Source organism: Eutrigla gurnardus (assembly GCF_963514095.1).
Source record: "Eutrigla gurnardus genome assembly, chromosome: 12".
Lineage (NCBI taxonomy): Eukaryota > Metazoa > Chordata > Actinopteri > Perciformes > Triglidae > Eutrigla > Eutrigla gurnardus.
Genome location: NC_139926.1, coordinates 13840609 through 13859397, shown reverse-complemented (window position 1 = coordinate 13859397; position 18789 = coordinate 13840609). Strand labels below are relative to the sequence as shown.

The 18789-nt window shown below is 40.1% G+C and overlaps 1 protein-coding gene across 2 annotated transcripts in view; it reads left to right on the top strand.

Annotated features, from left to right (window-relative positions):
• epha3 (eph receptor A3) overlaps positions 1-18789 on the top strand; it is a 411842-nt gene that overhangs the window by 134299 nt on the left and 258754 nt on the right. The gene's annotated exons all lie outside the window — the stretch shown is intronic.

Below are 18789 nucleotides of genomic sequence, written 5' to 3'. Positions count from 1 at the left end.
AAGTACTGACTTGGCATTGACTTAAAGCATCTGCAACCCCTGCTGATATATTAAGTCCAGTTTGAGCAAAGAGGCATAAAATGTATTCTGTAATGTTTGATATGGGACACATGTGCTGGCTGTGACTTCAATGGAAAATTGTTTCTGGGAGAGAGGAGTTAATTACCAGCTGGGACGGCATTCGACTGGTATTGTTTTCACTTTGTGAGTTAGTTTTTGTGTTAAAAGTAGGACTGTAGACACCTACTGTACTGGGAAGTAACCACAGAGGAAGTTCGGAGTACTTTGCCAGGTGTTCGTATCAATGAGATGGCGAGATTTCCCATATCTAGTCAGGAAACTTTACAAGATCAACATATAGGGTGGGTTTGAAGTGGGGAAGCTTCCCGGTTGCTGGCACAGTTGTGATCCTAAAATTCTCTTAAATTCAGTTACTGTAAACATGCTGGTCAAGTGTTAGATACCTGGAAAACAATAAAATCCAAATTTTCTGAGTCTAAAAAAAATATTATATTTGACGTATTTGCTAGTATTCTATTCTGTGACATGTACTCACAGATGAAAGAGCATCACATAAATTAAGCATTCAACAATGAGCGCTGTATATCTCACATTGCAACGTCACGTGAATGCACATAAACACATCGATCTATTCCTAGGCAGACAATAGATAAATGGCTTCTGATGGCTAATCTTATCGTGTCAGAAACTATGTGGGTTTGTGTCTCTGCCTGCATGCACATGAATGTGACCTCATGAAAACACAATGTCTCAAAAAGATGTTGGTTAGAGTTGGTCAAGTTCTTGGAAATTAAAGTCAACTCACTTAATTAGGGTAAAAATCTATACATCTATCAGCATTTCTTGAAAAGACATTCATTCTTGTAGTCGGGTAGTCCAATATGACTGTCCTCATAAGAAGAATCAGTCATCAGTTCAAGTTCCAAAGCCCTCTGGTGGCCGTAGTAATTATGACGGGAGTAAGATAGGAAGTCAGTTTGTAATATTATACACAGAATATGTTGAAAGTTGACAAAAACACTATATCAAAAATGAATTTCATATCAGCCAAGTATCTGGCTTGAGGAAACGTTTGGGCAACAAAACTATTTGGTTAATGTCTCAATGATCATGGTTTGTGTTCAAAGAAACCAGAAATCCCTATTTTTCATGGACATATAAAACGACATATATAAATGACAATTAAAGTTTGGGATTAGAATAGATTGTGGAAATGCATGTGGAAAGTATTGTTAAGACCGCCGTTGTGTTTCTCAGAGATTCCCAGGTGTTCCTATTTCTGAACAGCTCTGTGACTCAAATGTAATAACTATACATTGGTGGCTAGGTTTGACCTTTCTCTTGATTTTCTTGTTAGGAACTGTGGGAGGGTGTTTTATTGTCACGGCAGAGGTTTGGAGGATGGGAAGTCCACTGTTGTAGTGACAGTTGCCACAGCTACAGTAACCATATTGGCTGAGTTAGCCACCTCACACAGCATTTAGGTTCCATTCACACTTTCACATGGATGGATACTTTGAATTTGCTACGTATTACTGATTACTACTTATGATGACAGAAATATTTATAGAGCTTGCTTCAGTTATAGCCCTCGGAGGTGCATTTACAAATGGAGTTATATATTCACATAACCATTAGTTTACATGGGGAGTGATTGCTACATGCCTCCATATCAAAACTCCAGGCACCTACAGCAGACACACACAAACACGAGTCCATTTGGACCCGTTCCCAGTCACAGAGTGGATTAATGGCTTTTTGCCGTGCTTTTAGCACTTTGCGAGTCTGTGTGAATGCATGCGTTTCCTTTGTCCTGTCTATTTTCATATGGCCGTGCATGTGCGCAAAATGCAAAAAGACTCCTTTCCATGTGATGTATGGTTTGAGGATGATAATCCTGCATTACGAATGAGAAGCATGGAGAGTCATTTATTGTGTTTTTTTTGCGCGCCCCCAAGTGCATTTTCTCTCCAGCGTGATCCAACCCAGACGGATGACAGAGTATCACTCTCTCTCTCTCTCTCTCTCTCTCTCTCTCTCTCTCTCTCTCTCTCTCTCTCTCTCTCCTTCTTCTTCTTCTTCTTCTTCTATCCGCTCAATTCTCACTCCGCTACTTTTCGCTTAAGACTATTTGTCATATAAATTTGGGATAGGCTAATGGATCATGCTGTGCTGGAATGACGGATGATTTGACACCGGAGGTATGAGTATATATAGTTGGCATGTCAAAAGCAGTTATTACAGTTGCTGATATTTTTCATAAATATGTCATACACGGATTGTAGCATGTCCCACCATGAGCAAGTACGTGTGTGTGTGTGTGTGTGTGTGTGTGTGTGTGTGTGTGTGTGTGTGTGTGTGTGTGTGTGTGTGTGTGCGCGTGTGTGTGTGTGTGTGTGTGCAAGTGTGTCCAGTTTGTGGGTCGATGGGATCGTGCTGGTAACGAGGCCCTCAGGGGCGAAGTGCGATCGTTACTTATCAAGAGTTCGATTGAGAGGTGGATTAGAAAATGGATAATAAATCACTGATACATCAAATGTCTCTTGTCATATATAACTTTTTTATGAGACTTTCCCAGGAACTCCTCTGAAGGGAACGATTGTGTCGATATTTAAAGCTGTTATCTTTGAGTTCTGCCTCGTACCATGACGTGATTGAGAAATCAGGAATTGAAACTTTCTTGGTCACACAATATAAATACCATGTATTGTAAGTCCCATTACAATTTTACAGTATATTGTATTTTCCAAGTGTCAAACAATAATCTAATACAGGTATGTCACACTTGGCTTGAAATTCATAGGATGTTTGCAGTGATTTCATGTATCGAAAGCTTCAATGACATCCTGTTGTCTGTTGATATTGAGGGAATAAAATGTGTGATTATACGCTGATGACACCTGTGATTCCATATTTAATCTAAGACTGATATTTCACTCAATTGTGTCAATCCATTTTCCTACTTGTATTACCAACCACCAGCACGTTGTTGAAAGCTGCAGACGGGGGAGGGGGCGCACCTGCCGTGGGCCTGTGAGCCTTATGAAACACGTTGGGCTGTCTTTGACTTGAATTGATTCGCCGTGACATCTGGATGCAATATGAGATTCCACACACATGCGAGTCAACGCACTCGGATAGTCATGCATGGACAAGCACAAATGCATACACACGGACCATTATCGTTCACACGGCAACGCTACATCTCTCACACACACACACACACACACACACACATTTGTGTGTCCTTTCTTTTGATGACCGTCACTTCGATGTGCTAAATCAAGCCATGCAATAAAACACGGCAAGTTAGTCGATAATTCTACAAAAACCAAAACCTGAATTCAAAAACAATGATTTGTTAGTTCAAATTCTCCCATTTGACTTTGCCTTCCATAAACCCTTAACTCCTTTTAACAAAAATTATCTCACGTCACAAGAATGTCTCCACTCCTTAAAATCTAAATCTCAAATTGGTTCTCACAAGGATAGAACTATAAAAGTACACACACACACACACACAAACTTTGTGCTGCTCAATCCTTGCCGTCCTTGCTTAATTTATGGCAAAAGGGGGGGGCGCTCCAGACATCGGTTCCAATTCCCAGTCCCCGCCTCGCCGCTCGGCTCCCACTGGTGTGTCTCATCATCCATCAGCGGGGGCTGAAGTTGAAGACGACACCCAACTGGGGCATGGTGAGTGTGTTTCCTGTCAAACACACCTCTGAGATCTCTTTCCTAACTCCGGCACATTTCTGTGCATCATCTCTTACTCTTGTTCTCCTGCGTCTCTTCATCTAAACAGCTTCCCTTGCGTTATCTCGCTCGCCGCCCCCCTGTCTTTTATCCCCCTAACCCCAACTAGTCCCGTTTTGACAGACCACCACCACCGTGGCACATTTTGGCACATGCAACAATTATCATGTCAAATCTACCTCAACTTATCTGATGGGATATTTTTGTAAAGATATGATGCATCGTGGCTATTTTTAGAGAATCATTTAAAGTTAAACCTAAGCAGCTGGCTTCTACTTGAAAGGGTATAATGATATCAACAAGACATGCTCCAATCAGAAGACAAGCAGCTCCTATGTTACTGACCCCATCGTCTACATTAAACAGGCCCCGCATGCTTTCCTTTTTTTGTGGTAAACGGATACTTTTCACAAGTATCTGCTTCAAACCGCGCACAGACTCTCTGTACGCCTACCTGCAATTTAAGATTTTAAAGGACACAATTTAGATTTCCACAAGTAATCACGGATGTAGAGTAGGTTAAACCACAATGGTTGTTTATTTGTAGTTTACCACATATATGAGGACAGGATGCGTTTTACACTCCTAGAAAAAATGCAAATTTAAAGATATAAAACAACGTATAGACTGGGGTATTTCAAGAGTGAAAACGAAATGATGTTTTTATGATTTATGTTGATGTTGCAGATCGGTTCGTATTGTTGATCCCTGCATATGTGTTAATTCAGTGAGAGTAAACATTAAAATTTTTTTTAAGGGGTTTTATAAGATACTGGCCACAAGAGAACATCTCTCCGATGCTCCTCCCTGCTGTGCCTCTCCTACATCCTGTCATCCTCTCATTGTGTGTGTTTATGTGTCTCTGATGATGATGGTGATGATGATGATGATGATATACGATGTGACTGTTTCAGTTTTCCGTGTGGCGGATGACAGTCGGGTTTCCTGCATTCTCAGCTGTTCGATATACGCAAAAGCTGAAATGTAAACCATCTTTTTCTTACACACACAGATGTGCAGAGAATATAGGCCAAATGTTAAATGAATCTGCGATAAGAGAATAAGATGTGGGTGTGTATGAATGTGTTAAGATGCCCCCAGCGTTTTGTAACGCACGGACAGAGCCAGATCATCATTCATTTATTTTAATTGCTCTCCACCTGCTATGATAATCAGGACTTAAATAGAGAAATTTCCATTTTCAATTAAAAACTCCACCGCGTATGTATGGGAATGAAACCCACACTTATTATGAAATGGAATAAAAGATATTCCTCCCTCATTTCTGTCTCTTTTTCTTCTGCGTCGTGCTGCATGATCTTGAATGTCCCAAAACAGCATTGGGTTTGTGTGATATGTGTACATTTAAATATTTTAACTCAAAACTCATAACATTCATCCAATGAGTTGGTTGAGTTTACTCTAAAGCTCCTTTCATACTGTTGCCAGTCTATTACATTTTTTTTTTTTGGAGAATAGGTATCTGTTGTTTGCTTCTTTATTCATTGGTTGTCATCTAACTGAAGAATTTCAGGTTTGTGGACGATTAATCACATAGATTTCTTTGATGTAGCGGTCTTGCATTTAATCAAGAATCAACAAAGAAAGGGAAAGAAAGGAAACTGGAAAGGAAAACCTATTTTCATCCCCAGAAAACAACGTCTCTAAGAAGTTACGATTTTAAAATGATTCATGCTAATTAGATTTCTGCATTATATGCGAGAACTTGCTATTTTGTTGTCACCAAAGTATTTTTTTGCAATGATTATGCACCACATTCCAGGATCAGTTTGCCATTTTACATTAAGTACCTCACAGTAATTGGCAAAATTATGATTGGGCATTTTTGGCAAGTTTGTAAAAACAAAAACAAAGATTATTATTTTTGTTTTTTAATGATTTTAATTATTGTGACATGAGTGGAAAAACTGAATGTAATTAATAAAATACATCCTGAAAATTCATAAAACAAATGGTTCTTTATTTTAGTTCCATGTTTGTCCCAGCCCTGGCAGCAGCAGATATGCTGTCCCTGCTCAGCCTCTACTGGAGAGAGTGGAGCTCCTCCTTTACTGAAACACCTTTGCTGCTTCGCTTAATATGGATCACATGGATTTTTGAAAAAGCATGACAGAGCTTTAAAGGGAGCAGTGATACAGTATGTTTGCTGGAGACATATTTCCTAATATATATATGATTGCAGCTTTTTAGATCAATCACCATCTTTGGTTACTCAAAGACTCCCTGGATTAAAGTGTGTGTGTGTGTGTGTGTGTGTGTGTGTGTGTGTGTGTGTGTGTGTGTGTGTGTGTGTGTGTGTGTGTGTGTGTCTCTCTCTCTCTCTGTCCAAGGAGAGATCATTAGCAGTGGAGCGCTTCTTGGTCAATACTCCTCAATGCTCTGTCTACCAGGCCCCTCTCCCTCTCTTTGTAATAGAGAGAAAACTAATTCACAGGACTCCCAAACGTGTTGGACAATAAATGTAGCACAACACTCAGGAAACCGTGAGATCACTTGAAGGCCTTCGGGGGGTGAATTGAGGTGGTTTTACACCTTCTCATGTGGTATTCCTTCTTGCCGCGGTGTGAAAGTTCAAACAGCAGTCTACTGTCGGAGTTAGAGGCAGGCAATCGAGAGGTGCAGCGGCTGTGAATGAAATGCGAACGCTGGTACCAAACGAGAATAATCCGCAACAGCATGGGCAGTCCTTTGAATCAGAGGTCAGGTTACTGGCTACATGGCATGCAATTAGTGAGTTGGCTGTCATGGTTGAATTTCTGGTGAAATTTCTCCTTGGGCTGTTGAAGATCACACAAACACATGAGAGTTTAGGTAAGGCTTGTGATAATCTGCATTTTTATGTAGTCATAAAATACACGTAAATAAGTCACACTATTGTAGAGGGGTGACTTAGTTATGTGTTCCTTTTATTGGGCTTAGTAATTCATTTTGAGTCAATCCGACACACATTGTCCTCCTGCTGAAAATACTCAAATAATGATCCACAGCTGAAAAGTCCCCAAGAAATGCACTATTTACTCCTGTTTGAGGGATATTTGCCTGAAATCTGCATTGACCAGCTGCTTTATAAATTATTTTTAATATTATTCCTTCAGTAAGAATTCACAAAAAGAGATATGGAAAATTACATTGTTTTGTTACATTGTTTTGTATGAGATTTATTTACAGTAAAAAAAAAATTAAAAAAAACGTGGAATAATGCTAACCTCATTTGTCGAAAAGAATGTAATTTGACACCCATGTCAAACCTTTTAATAAAATATAATAAATTATAAAAAATAAACATTATAATGAAGTTTTAAAGAATATATTTTCATTAACATTAGCATTAATGAACTAGTGAGCACAGGCAAAATTGATACCTTTATTCACGTATTCCTAAAATAAATGTGAGACCAACCCTGGTTAGCCTTTATACGTGCTTTATGTGTTACAGGAAGTTTTTAGGAATATATGAAGTAAAAGTACAACGGGCCGAAGTGCAGAAGGACAGACGCGGAGACACGGAGGGCATCGTAATGACTATATCCATCACAGTGACACACACCGGCACTCTTCATGGATCAGAGGCTTTAAGTGTGGAGCTTCGGCGGGTTCAACAATAATACACAACACAATACCAACCAGGGAGCTGATTTATTCTGCAGCTGACCTGCTCCTACGCTGCTTGTAGGAACCCGACCTTGGGCGTGTTTACAGCAGGCGTGCCATCTTCTTTGAATGGAACCGATAATTAAACGTGATGGCATTTCCTCACACAGTGATGATTCTGATTAATGGGAGTATGCAGACGTGTGTTTCTGTGGCAGCTTTTCATTTCCGTTAACCGGAGTATTTGCAGTGCAAACACAAACCGAGGTGTAACATAATCTGTCTCTGGTAACTTATACTAAAAAGTCAAATGTAATGGACGCATTTCTTTCCTTCTGTCCAACAAGAGGAATACACATTTAGTCACACAGCATTTTTTTTTTCAATGACTCACTTGAAACCATGTCTCTGTCTGTTTTAGAATAAATACACGTTTTTTTTTAAAAAAAAAAGGGAAATTACCAAGATGCAGCATTTTTGTTTCCATTCTAAACATTCCATCATAAAAGATCAGGGAAACCATTGCCACCATATCAAAGGTTTTATGCATCATAAAGACGTTTCCCTGCTGCTCAGCAGCAGAACACCATCATTATCTGTGAAATATGCAATTAGAGATCTAAATCTAAACATATTTGCACTGTTGTGGAAGAGACTTGAGTTTTCTTGGCCTGTAAAAAACGACTCATTTAAATCTTGCATATGTAGAAATGTTTAGATTTTTTTTTATAGATTATGTATTGTTTCCATGGCAGAAACTGGGATAAAACTATACCACAATACATCCTATAACTGGTTATATATTACCACTTTTTTGAATGGTTATAATGTAACCCAAAAAAAATTAAAAATCAGCTGGTAGAGAAGAGTGTGAGGTTCACAGAGTGTAGATGTCTCTGGAGCCTATATGGGCTTCACCTCTCAGCACAGTGTCTATTGGAAGGGTGCACACATTAACCTTTTAACAAAGAGCCCTCAACAGCAATTTTCATGGGTAATGGATGCTTTATTGCTAAGATGTGTGTTGTTTGTTGTTAAAAAAATAAGAAATGTGGTCTGTGTTTTAAAAAAAATCACTCAAAATGTTCCTTACAAAAAAAGGAAATCTAAAATCTAAAAAATAACATTATATCACTGTTCAGTTAGGTTAGCATAGAAGACATTACACAATTAGAGAGAAACAAAGGCCTGATAAACATATGATCAGATCAATAAAATCATAATGACTAGGCCTATATATAATTGTATTGCTATTTGCACATATAGAACATCATGACTTAAATGTTCCTTTTCCTTTATGTTTGGTTCAAGTGTCCTGTTGGAGAGTACATCGAACGACACACTGAAATGTCCAGCTGCTCTTCGTACAAAGATGAAGTGTGCTCCAATCTCCGACTACACTCGCTAACATTTAACCCTTTGCTTGTCTGTGTGGGTGAAGCATCCCCGCGGAATCGTTCCATTACTTTTCGCTGCCTCCGATGTTTCTGCGTCGTGTCTGTTGACCCCTCTGCTAATCTCTTTCTTTCAACCTCGCTGTCCGTCAACTCGCTTCTCTCTCTTTCCTGCTTGTCTCCATACGTCATTATCTCCCTGTCAAAGTGTGCCACAGTCCCCAGCTTTGCTTTACGTGACTGGAGCTCATATCAGGGAGAATAATTTATGGCTGCCATGAATAAGAGATGCTGTGGAGTTTCCAATGATTCGGGTCTGATATGGAAACAGTCTGAAATATTTGGACAGCGGAGGATTGAGTGATCAGTGTTCGCCGGTCTGTTGTTGGCAAACACATGTCAGTGAAACCAGCTGTCAGGAAGACCCGCGAGGTGGGAGGAGAGGAGAGGAGGAAGGAGGAGGAGGATAAGAACAGAGGGACAAGTACTGAGGAAATGAGGGAAATAAAAATGAGGAGGGATGAATGGGAAGAGAAAGAAAGGAATATTAAAGTTTAAAATGTAATGTAATTTTCTCCCTTATTTCTTTCAGTTCAAGCCCATTTCATGCTACAAGATGACGCAATGGTTGAGCAGTGCTCAGATGCCACCTGGAAGAAGCTGGAAGGCAAAGATTAACGGAAGCGTTACAGTCATCACATGTGGAGTCAGGTGTCTATCACCTGCCGTTCTTCCAGCAAATGCTTGGTGATGCTGCGCCTCTCCTGTTTCACCGCACACATGCACCAGTACCTCTGAAATGAGCTATTGCGTGTAAACCATTTTCTACTGACTATTGTGCATTGTTCAGAAGTTATGGATATTCATCTGCACCCACAGGGGGGGAAAGATTGGTAAGTAGAGTTCATCCAACAATGGTAATAAGCGGAGATCAAATCGTGTTCGTATTCATGTATGGCAATGCTGGTTGGCCCTTTGGTCCAGACTGAGCTATCATGCTAAATAGCATGGTGTTAGTGTGCGGGCATGTTAGCATGTAGCTGTTCCTGAGTACAACCTCACACCGCTGCTTGTGTGGCTGTAGATTAAATTATCTATAGCCAATTATTTCTGACAAGGGATCTAAATGACTCATAATTAGGTGATACCGACTCTTTGTCAGTTTGGCTTCCAATTCATTAAACGCAAAAGTGGCATAAATTGATAAAAGATTCATATGTGCATCCTCTGATCTGGGACCTTCGTGTTCAATATCATTTGAGTTTAGACAGAGATTGAAGTCTAGGTTAAAATATTATGATAAATGTCCTCTCTAAGTAAATTTTTCCCTTCACTGTGTGATTCCTGACAAGATGGATTAGACCACTACCTGGTTCCTGACGTCCACTGTGAGGAAAAGTCCAAAAGCCCTTAAAACCTTTATCTGAGGAATGTTGCTGCATTGGAAAACCAGCTGTCCAAAAGTCAAAATGTCTAGTGAGTATTTATGAGTGCTACTCAGATAGGAAATTTTAGAAGCGCTACTGTGGCAGCTGTGTCATTTTGATGTCATGGGCCGATGTCTGCATACATTTTCTTTGCGTGGAATCCATAGGTATTGGTTTCATCCGGCATTGGCGGAACCTGGACAGACGCATGACAGCCTCGGTGGGGATGGACCCGAGTGCAGGGCCAGTTGAGACATCCAGAGGAAGAGGAAGGGTCGGACAATAAGTACAGTGTTGGATGACAGGCTGTGTCCAGATGCACTATAACTCACTTTATGAAAATGTCCAACATATTTTACAATATAGTGGCTCGTTATTCCTGATACAGCTCTAAAAAATTACTCCGATCTGATTGGCTGGTTCGTGCCTGTTAAAATAATTCAACAACCTCTTTAAACATATTTCAGATCAACCGTTGGAGCACAATTTTAGATTAGTGTAAAGTATATTAAACTGCATTAGCCACGATGACAGTACTTCTGCTTTTTGGCACACAGTTGCAATGTGGGCAAAACTGCTGATATTAATATACACGTTTTAAAACCATCTTTTAGCGCTCATTGGGGTTCATCAACGGCACATCTCAAGGGGTTATACCTAATAATGAATTTCATATATAAATAAAGTGTCTTTTAGATAATTTAAAGATGCTTTATATTTATGTTATGGTCAGTTTTAATTATTGCAACTCACATTTTATTTCGGTTTGGTATTGCAAAAGGCTCTCAACGTGCATTAACCTCCACCTGCCATTAGCTGAACAGAGATTTTATAGATCATATTTATGAGGTCAGGTGATATTGTATGAAGGGCAATAAAGTCTGCATACAGAGGAGGTTGGGGTGGATGGATGGGTCAAACGGACACAGGATTTTCACCCAGCACACCATTGTTTGTGTCCTGTGTGAAAACTAAGTGCTCTTTCAGCCACCATCGATAAAATAAACTGATGAATTTGGAAATTATTCACCACTTATGCGAAGCTACTTTTTACATGAAATAACAGACCATTATAATATAAAACAAAATATACATGGAAATAAATGTATTTGGACTCTCCCTTTTTCTATAATTTTTTCGTCGATATAGTTTTATAGTAAACATGTTGAACTCAATGATTCCTTCTAAAATGTATATGTTGGATACAAATTGTTGCCTGTAACACTGAATCCAGAAATCTGCTCTGACTTAGTCTCCATCTCTTGAGTCCCTGTTGAAATCTAATGGGGTGTCATGGAGGGTGCTGTCAGCATTTGGCAGGTCTCCCGTGGATGGGCCCTGAAGACCCTGGCCCTTCAGATCTCACATACAGTTGATCCCCCCTCTCTCTGTGTCTTTGGCTCACGCTAGAGGTCTCATGGAGTCTTCGGAGCCTCCAGAAACCTTGATGTCCTCTCTGCTGAGATAACGGTGGAATGGGGTCGCATGGCTGCGTCTTCTCGTACTCTACACTATGAGGACTAAATGTCTTGTCATGGATAGATGAGGGGGGGAAGTGGTTAGTTCAGTTTTATGGTGTGAGATTAAAGTTAAAAAAAAAGTTTAATGAATCAGTCAAAGTCAGTCAATAATTCAAGTTATTTTGGAGGAGGGGTTACTGTTAGATAGGCCATATTATTTTGCACAGCAGTTTAAACCGGCGTCTAACACATTTGATGAGATTGTGCAACATGGTGGGACTGATTGAATACTTCCTGCACACGTGCATATTTGTAACAAACAGCTGTGTGTGTGATATTGTTATACTGTGTGGCGTAAGCTTTTTTGTTCCCACTTAATTCAATAGGACGTTAAAATTGAGGTTTGTGTGACAGAATGATTAAAAAAACACGCAGATACTCACTCTCGAACACGGCTCTCTGTCTCCTTTAATATCGGCATCCTTTCACGCCTCTCCTCCTTTTCTTCCCCACACCGCACCGTTCACCAGATTAAAAGTCTCAAACCCTCAAACGGTCCTCACCAGCGCCTGCCGCTTATTGCATTTCCCAGAACTGCTCTGTTCACCAAACACAGCGGGTCCGGTAATAGCTCTTCTGTCATCTGGTGGAATCCCTCCCTTTTCCAGTGCCATGCCTCCAGACTGAATAGCAATTTAAATGCCGTTCACTTCACATTTATTTGAAATCTCATTAACTGGATATAAAGACCCAAAGAAATGTGTTGTAAATAGAATATCTTGGCCACGTGGATGACGGAAAATGTATTCATGATTTTTTTTTTTCTTCACCCACTTCCATTCCTAGCGTCGGGTTTAGTGAATGTCTGTAAAGTGTCAGAAGTCATTTTCAGGGTGAAGCCCAGTATCTCCTCTAAATACGCTCCATTTAAACAGACACAAGAGGCCGTTCACAGACAGAGACAAATTGAATGCATAATGAAAAGGGAAAGTGAATGGCATCGCTTCTCAACTGACAAGCGTGGTGGAGAAATGGTTTAAGCATACATTATCATAAATTGGGCATATTCAAAGTATACTGTATCCAAATTGACAAAGATACATTAATTTGGTATAAATGTTGTAATTTTTACCTTTAAAATAAATATTTATTTCTTATTTATGCTGAAAATTCAGAAATCATGTTGACATATAATATGCTCATGCCATCCTGGCCAGTGTGAGATGTTTTGAGCCAAAATAAACCAATAAGACAAGTAGCGTTCTTTAAAAGCATATTGATTGTTGTCATTGATGTGCTCTTATGTTCACTAGTGTAATTATATGTAGTCCCAAATTGATCTTTCAATAAGGTTATTAAATTATAGTGTGGAGAACAGGAGAAACTATCATTTTGATTTCTGTCACAATCCCACCTGTTAATTTAAATTATGGATTATTATTTATTTATTCAAGCCAAATCCATTGGATGTTTTTATTTCATGATAAAATATTTGATTAGATTATTAAATAGTTTGAAATCTTTGTGATGTTGCTGAACTTATTATTTTTTAGTTCTGAAATCAAACTCAAATCTATTAGTTAGCATAAGGGTGTCGGTTATGATGGTGAAGTTAGGGCGATAAAAACAATTACTAGGGATGAAGAACTATAAAAACAATAATCCATTTGTGAAGTCAGTTTCTGTGACTGGGAAAATAATCATAAGGCGCCAAAGTCTTCATCCCCACCCTTTCCTTCATCTCATTGTTTCACCACGCAGCATATATCTGGCACTCCCTGGAGCCTCACTGCCCTAACGAGGAGGGGTGATAAATAAATAATTGACCGAATTTGGAAACATTCTACTTATGAACTGACATGTTTCACACAGACGCTTTCCTCACTACGGTAAATCATCCCCGGCAGTGTACTTTGTGTGTGTGTTGTCATCACTGAGCTGCGATGTGCATGGTTTGGCCTTACAAATCAAGACATTCAACACACACACACACACACACACACACACTTACTACGACACTTGCCAAGGGCTGTCAGGTAGAGGGCAAACGGGATGTGTGGGCCTAATGAGAGCCTGGCCAGGAGTCAGGAGCTTTATGAAGTCCCCGAGGTGAGTCCTGGACTCGGGCAAAACCGCCATAATCCATAACACAGTGACACTTACGATTGTTGGCCACTCAACTCTCACACTGCTGCAGCGCATATTTCATCACACAGAGGAAAAACAACACTGAGGAGATGTTTAATCCTCCAAATCTCTTTTCGACGAGAGAGGGCTTCATGGTTTGTCTTTGTTGCAAATCCATCCATTTTAATTTGGGGCAAAATTGCGCAGATGAGTTTAAGTGTTGTCTCATTATCTTTCGCTGGCCAATGGAAAAGCTTCTCTGCCTTCCCTCAGGTGTACGAAGCCATGTCTGTGTGATGGAGAAGTGAGGTGATATCAGAGAGAAGTATTGGATGGATGGATGAAGGCACACCAGGACAAATATTGTTTGATTATAGTACACACACACACACACACACACACACACACACACACACACACACACACACACATGCAAACATAAGTAAGTTATTTGGTTAGGGAAGGTGTTTGTATTTAGAACCACGATGACTTTAAACATTTTAGATTTTTTTTTAACAATAATTTTAAAATGTGTTTTTGCTTCAATGGGCTAGAGGAGTATGATACTGTATTATATTGCAATGCACAATTAAATGAGAATTCAACCTTTTTATATTATTATGAAAATGTGTTTGCTGTATTGTATTTCTCTTCATAACTACATAGGTAAAGTGCTGTTGTTTATATATATATATATATATATAAAATAGATGCAGATATGACTGAAAACACAGCTGTTCAACAGAAGAACGGTACTCCGCATGCAGATGCGGTAACGTTTTGTAGTTCACTTCAAATGAAATCCCACGTGTTACTTCCTGTTATAAAAGAATGCTTTATTAGTCTGGTAATTTGGGAGGAAACATAAACTTAGACTGTAAGAACTCAAGAACACACTTAAGAAAGCTACTTCATGATGATGTACAGACGTTGCACTGGTCTTCTGTTTTCAAACTTGACAGAAAGCTAGATTACCTAGTTATGCTCAACGTGTACTATTAGTTTATTTAAAAGATGGAAATCTGTTTTCTTGGAGGACAAATCAAAGGCTCAAACAGCCTGCACGGTGTAAATCTATACTCATTTGTTATATTACAAAAACCTTTTTTCTGTCTAGACTCAATACACACACACACACACACACACACACACACAGTTTACAACGTATCTTAATGTATCAGCCTTGTAGACTACACACAACTTTCAACTTTTGATTATGATGGCAGAAATGTTGCTGAATGCACTTACCGCTTCTGCACCGGATCACACGACTGTTTCCCCACACGGTTATCCAATAGAGTAAATAACATTATGAAGCTTAGGGAGCCATCTAATCAATTTCTGCGGAGTTTGATGACAAGGTAGAGTAGAGCATGGAGTCAGGATCGTGTTACTTGTTAAGCAGGCTAGCCCGGGCCGAGACAACATCAGCTGAATCGCTCTTAATAGCTTGTGTGCTCTTTCACAAGGTCATAAGGGAGACAATAATGTACAGAAAATTATGAACAGAATACTGTAAATGAGCTTTCTGCTTCAGGACGGAGATCTAGAAGATTAGTATCGAGTTTAAACTTGTAATAATTAAATCAGTAGGTGACAGCAACTGAAGAGAACGTGTGCAAAGTAGAAGACGTGGAGTCAGGATTCGGGGTACAGCTGTGCGTGCATGTTGTGTGTTTGACTACTATGTGTGTGCTGTGAGTGTGAGTGCCTGTGAGGCTGAACGTGTTTGCCCTTTCATTACAGAGAGGATTAACCATCAGGGAGGCCCACCGTTCCCTCTTGAGCCCAGACAGCAGTAAAACAAGGCAGCGTCCTCAGAGACATGTTTTATTCACCCACGTCTCACTTCATTTTCACCTCTCCTCCGCGCTGATGTCTGTGTGTCAGCCGGGACCCCGGACGGCCCTCCCACTGTTCCATCTTTTGTTGTTGAGCACAGTAATCAATACTGAACGCCGAAGAACAGAAAGGGATGCTATCGAGGAGGAGGTTATGGCACCATCAACGGGGTGCTGTACACAGGTAATGTTTGCCTGTGAAAGACCATTAACAAGTGAAATATTCAAAAGCTTGAGGAGAACTGATCCATTGCTTTGTGGAAAATTCATGGGCAGGAAAGTACACGCCAAGATGGACTGGATTTGACTTTTCATAATTCTTGGATATCAGCTCCCTCTGCTGGCCAATTCCCACTTCCCCGGGGGATGAAGAGCAAACTGATGAATAGTTCAGTCATTCAGATTGCACTCTCATGTAGAGCAAAGCATGGGATATGAGAGTGAAGTAGCACTTTTAATCCATAATCACCAAAGAGTTATGAGCAGAGATCAGTGGTTTCTGGGGAATTACATACATTCCACTCATATCTATTGCATGCTGTTGCTGTTTGTTACAATGATGCAAAATATGGGACAACAGTTTCCTTTCATTTGCACTCCTCAATGGCTCATCTGAAACAAGCGTATTCCTTAGGTTTAATTCTCAGAGACAAGAAAGCTCGGCACACGGCAGACTGAGGATTCCTTCCGTTCATCGGATCTGATTGACGGGATGATTGCAGGCTCTATTCGCAGCTGCAGCTGTGGCAGCATGCATCATCTCCGCCGAGTGTGTTCCCACACCTTCACTTGTCGCGTTTTACATCTGTCAATATCACAACATCATTTGGCAGAGGAATGGAAAGATCCAGAAGGAAGCAGCTTGTTTTGAATGAAGTCAAATGGGGAGAGTCTAAGTGTGTTGGGTATCTGTACAGTCGGTAGGAATAAATGAAGTAAGGTCAACCTTAACAGATACGGACGATCTTCAGCACACTTGCACCATTGAAAGAAAGAAGTCTGTCCACGTATAAACACTCCACAAAGTACCCTGAGCCACCTCTGATATAGTTCCTGCTACACACACACACACACACACACACACACACAAAACAATACTGTCGCTGCAGGTAACAAATCTTGCTAAATCGCCCCAGTCAAAATGTGAATATCATTAAAGTTATTCTGAGGGAAGGCCAGCATTAGGATATACCTAACCATAATATTATTCCCTTTTTTTTTTTTTTTTGTGCCTTAAAGCAGACCAGTGGCCATAACAATGCTAATGTGCGACAGTGAGCTGACACACACATACACAACTTAAAGTGCTCCCCTTTGTTTTCCACATGAGCTGAGCTTCAACCCTATTGTTCATTCATCCCCCACCTGTCAGATAAAGATGGAAACATTTCTGAAGTCGGCGCAGCAGCTACACAGTTATGTGTCTATAACCATTGACTACATCTACACACACGGATATCACGCATCGACCTTCCCAGAGCTCTTATTACGGGAGCTCATATATCACTCTGACAGAATATTTAAGTTTGAGCATTTATCCTTCAATAGATAATAAATAACAGTCGACGTTTGACGTAAGCTGGTTTACAAAACTTGGGATACTTTAGTTTACCTTTAACATCTCAAGTATGTGATTAAGAGCTTGTTGAATAGTGGACAGAAGTGTAAACGTTGCAGTTTGTGGCCTCACTGCTTTAACATCGCTCCTGTGGTTGTGATTTAGGCTTTATTGTGCCTTTTACAGAAATGTTACTAAAGAGTTTGCAGAAAAAAGTCTGAGGCTCTCAGTCTTGAATGAAAAGTATATTAATAAAATAACCTTGTTATGCTAAAACACTGAATGCATCCACAAATTATATATATATATTGATATTTCATGTGATTTTTACTTGTGATAAAAAGTACTTAAGTAAAAGCAAAATTAGCTATTTTTCATACAAAAACAACTTTGCAACGAGAGTAAATGTAATTCGTTATTTCCACCTCTGCCGGAATCGAACATCATCTGTCAGAAGTTGAGATAAACTCTCAACTTTCCAAAAGAACATTTTTATTTGTCTCTGAAGAAATGATTTACATAATGCAAATTGGAGAGTCTAAATCAGTGAAGCCATGGTATCATTGCTTGTATTCTAGCTGCTACTGCCGCTGCCAGACTCACTGTACCGCTTCTTTGTGATTTATCACATTCTGAGGGTCCTGATATCTCTCTGTTCACATTTTGATGGGAGTCATAAAACCAGGCAGTAAACTAATGTCAGCTCTCTATAACCACAGCTGGTGTTACTCACAGGAGGGCTGCTTTGATGTTGTTCAGACATTCAGAGAGTCGTCTCCGCGATCCACGTCGTGGCGGATAGAAGGAATACGTTCGGCACATGGAGACGTCACTGCAGCTTCGTCAGCGGCTCTCATGTCTCTCTGATGTTCACATTATCGTTAAATCAGAAGTGATTGATGGACTTCATCTGGAAAGTGGGCAGAGGCACTCGCAGTGAACATGTGGCCGCTGTATTGAATGCGGAACGTGTTCGTGTAGAAGAAACAAACGTTACTCATCTAGTGAAGCAACCATAATTCAATGCTCAGCTGATCTTCCCTTATCCTGCTTCAGCATAGCTCTGTTGCTGTAAACATCTTTTTTTATAATATAGATGTTTGAAGAGAGACTATAATATAATTTACCTTTTTTTCTCCCCCTTTTAAGTTCATTATACAACCAAACAATAGTGGGTGATGTATTCTGAGGAACTTGTGTTGCTCTTAATTTGGTCAAGTCTAAAATATTCTAAGGGCCTGTGGAGACCAACACTCGCTCTGTATGCGCAGAGTCTTGCAACTATGTAGTCATAGCACGGTGATGGTCCGAGAGGTTGAAGGTTAAATCTGATCCGGGCCGAGGAAAGCAGTCGCGATTAGCTCCGGGCGAGGAGGTTTTTAGATGAAATATTGGATAACAACTTTGGAGCTGGTGGTAAACAAGACAAATCTACGGAGGAACCTATGAACATTAGAAAACAGTTGTTGTACAGGGCATCTCCAAGAGGGTGTCACTGTTTGACTGTGAAGCAAGGCGTTGCTGGGAGAGAAAAAAGAAGCTAACTTCCCTTGCCTTACACAGAGAGAGAGGGCGGGGGGGGGGGGGGGAGTT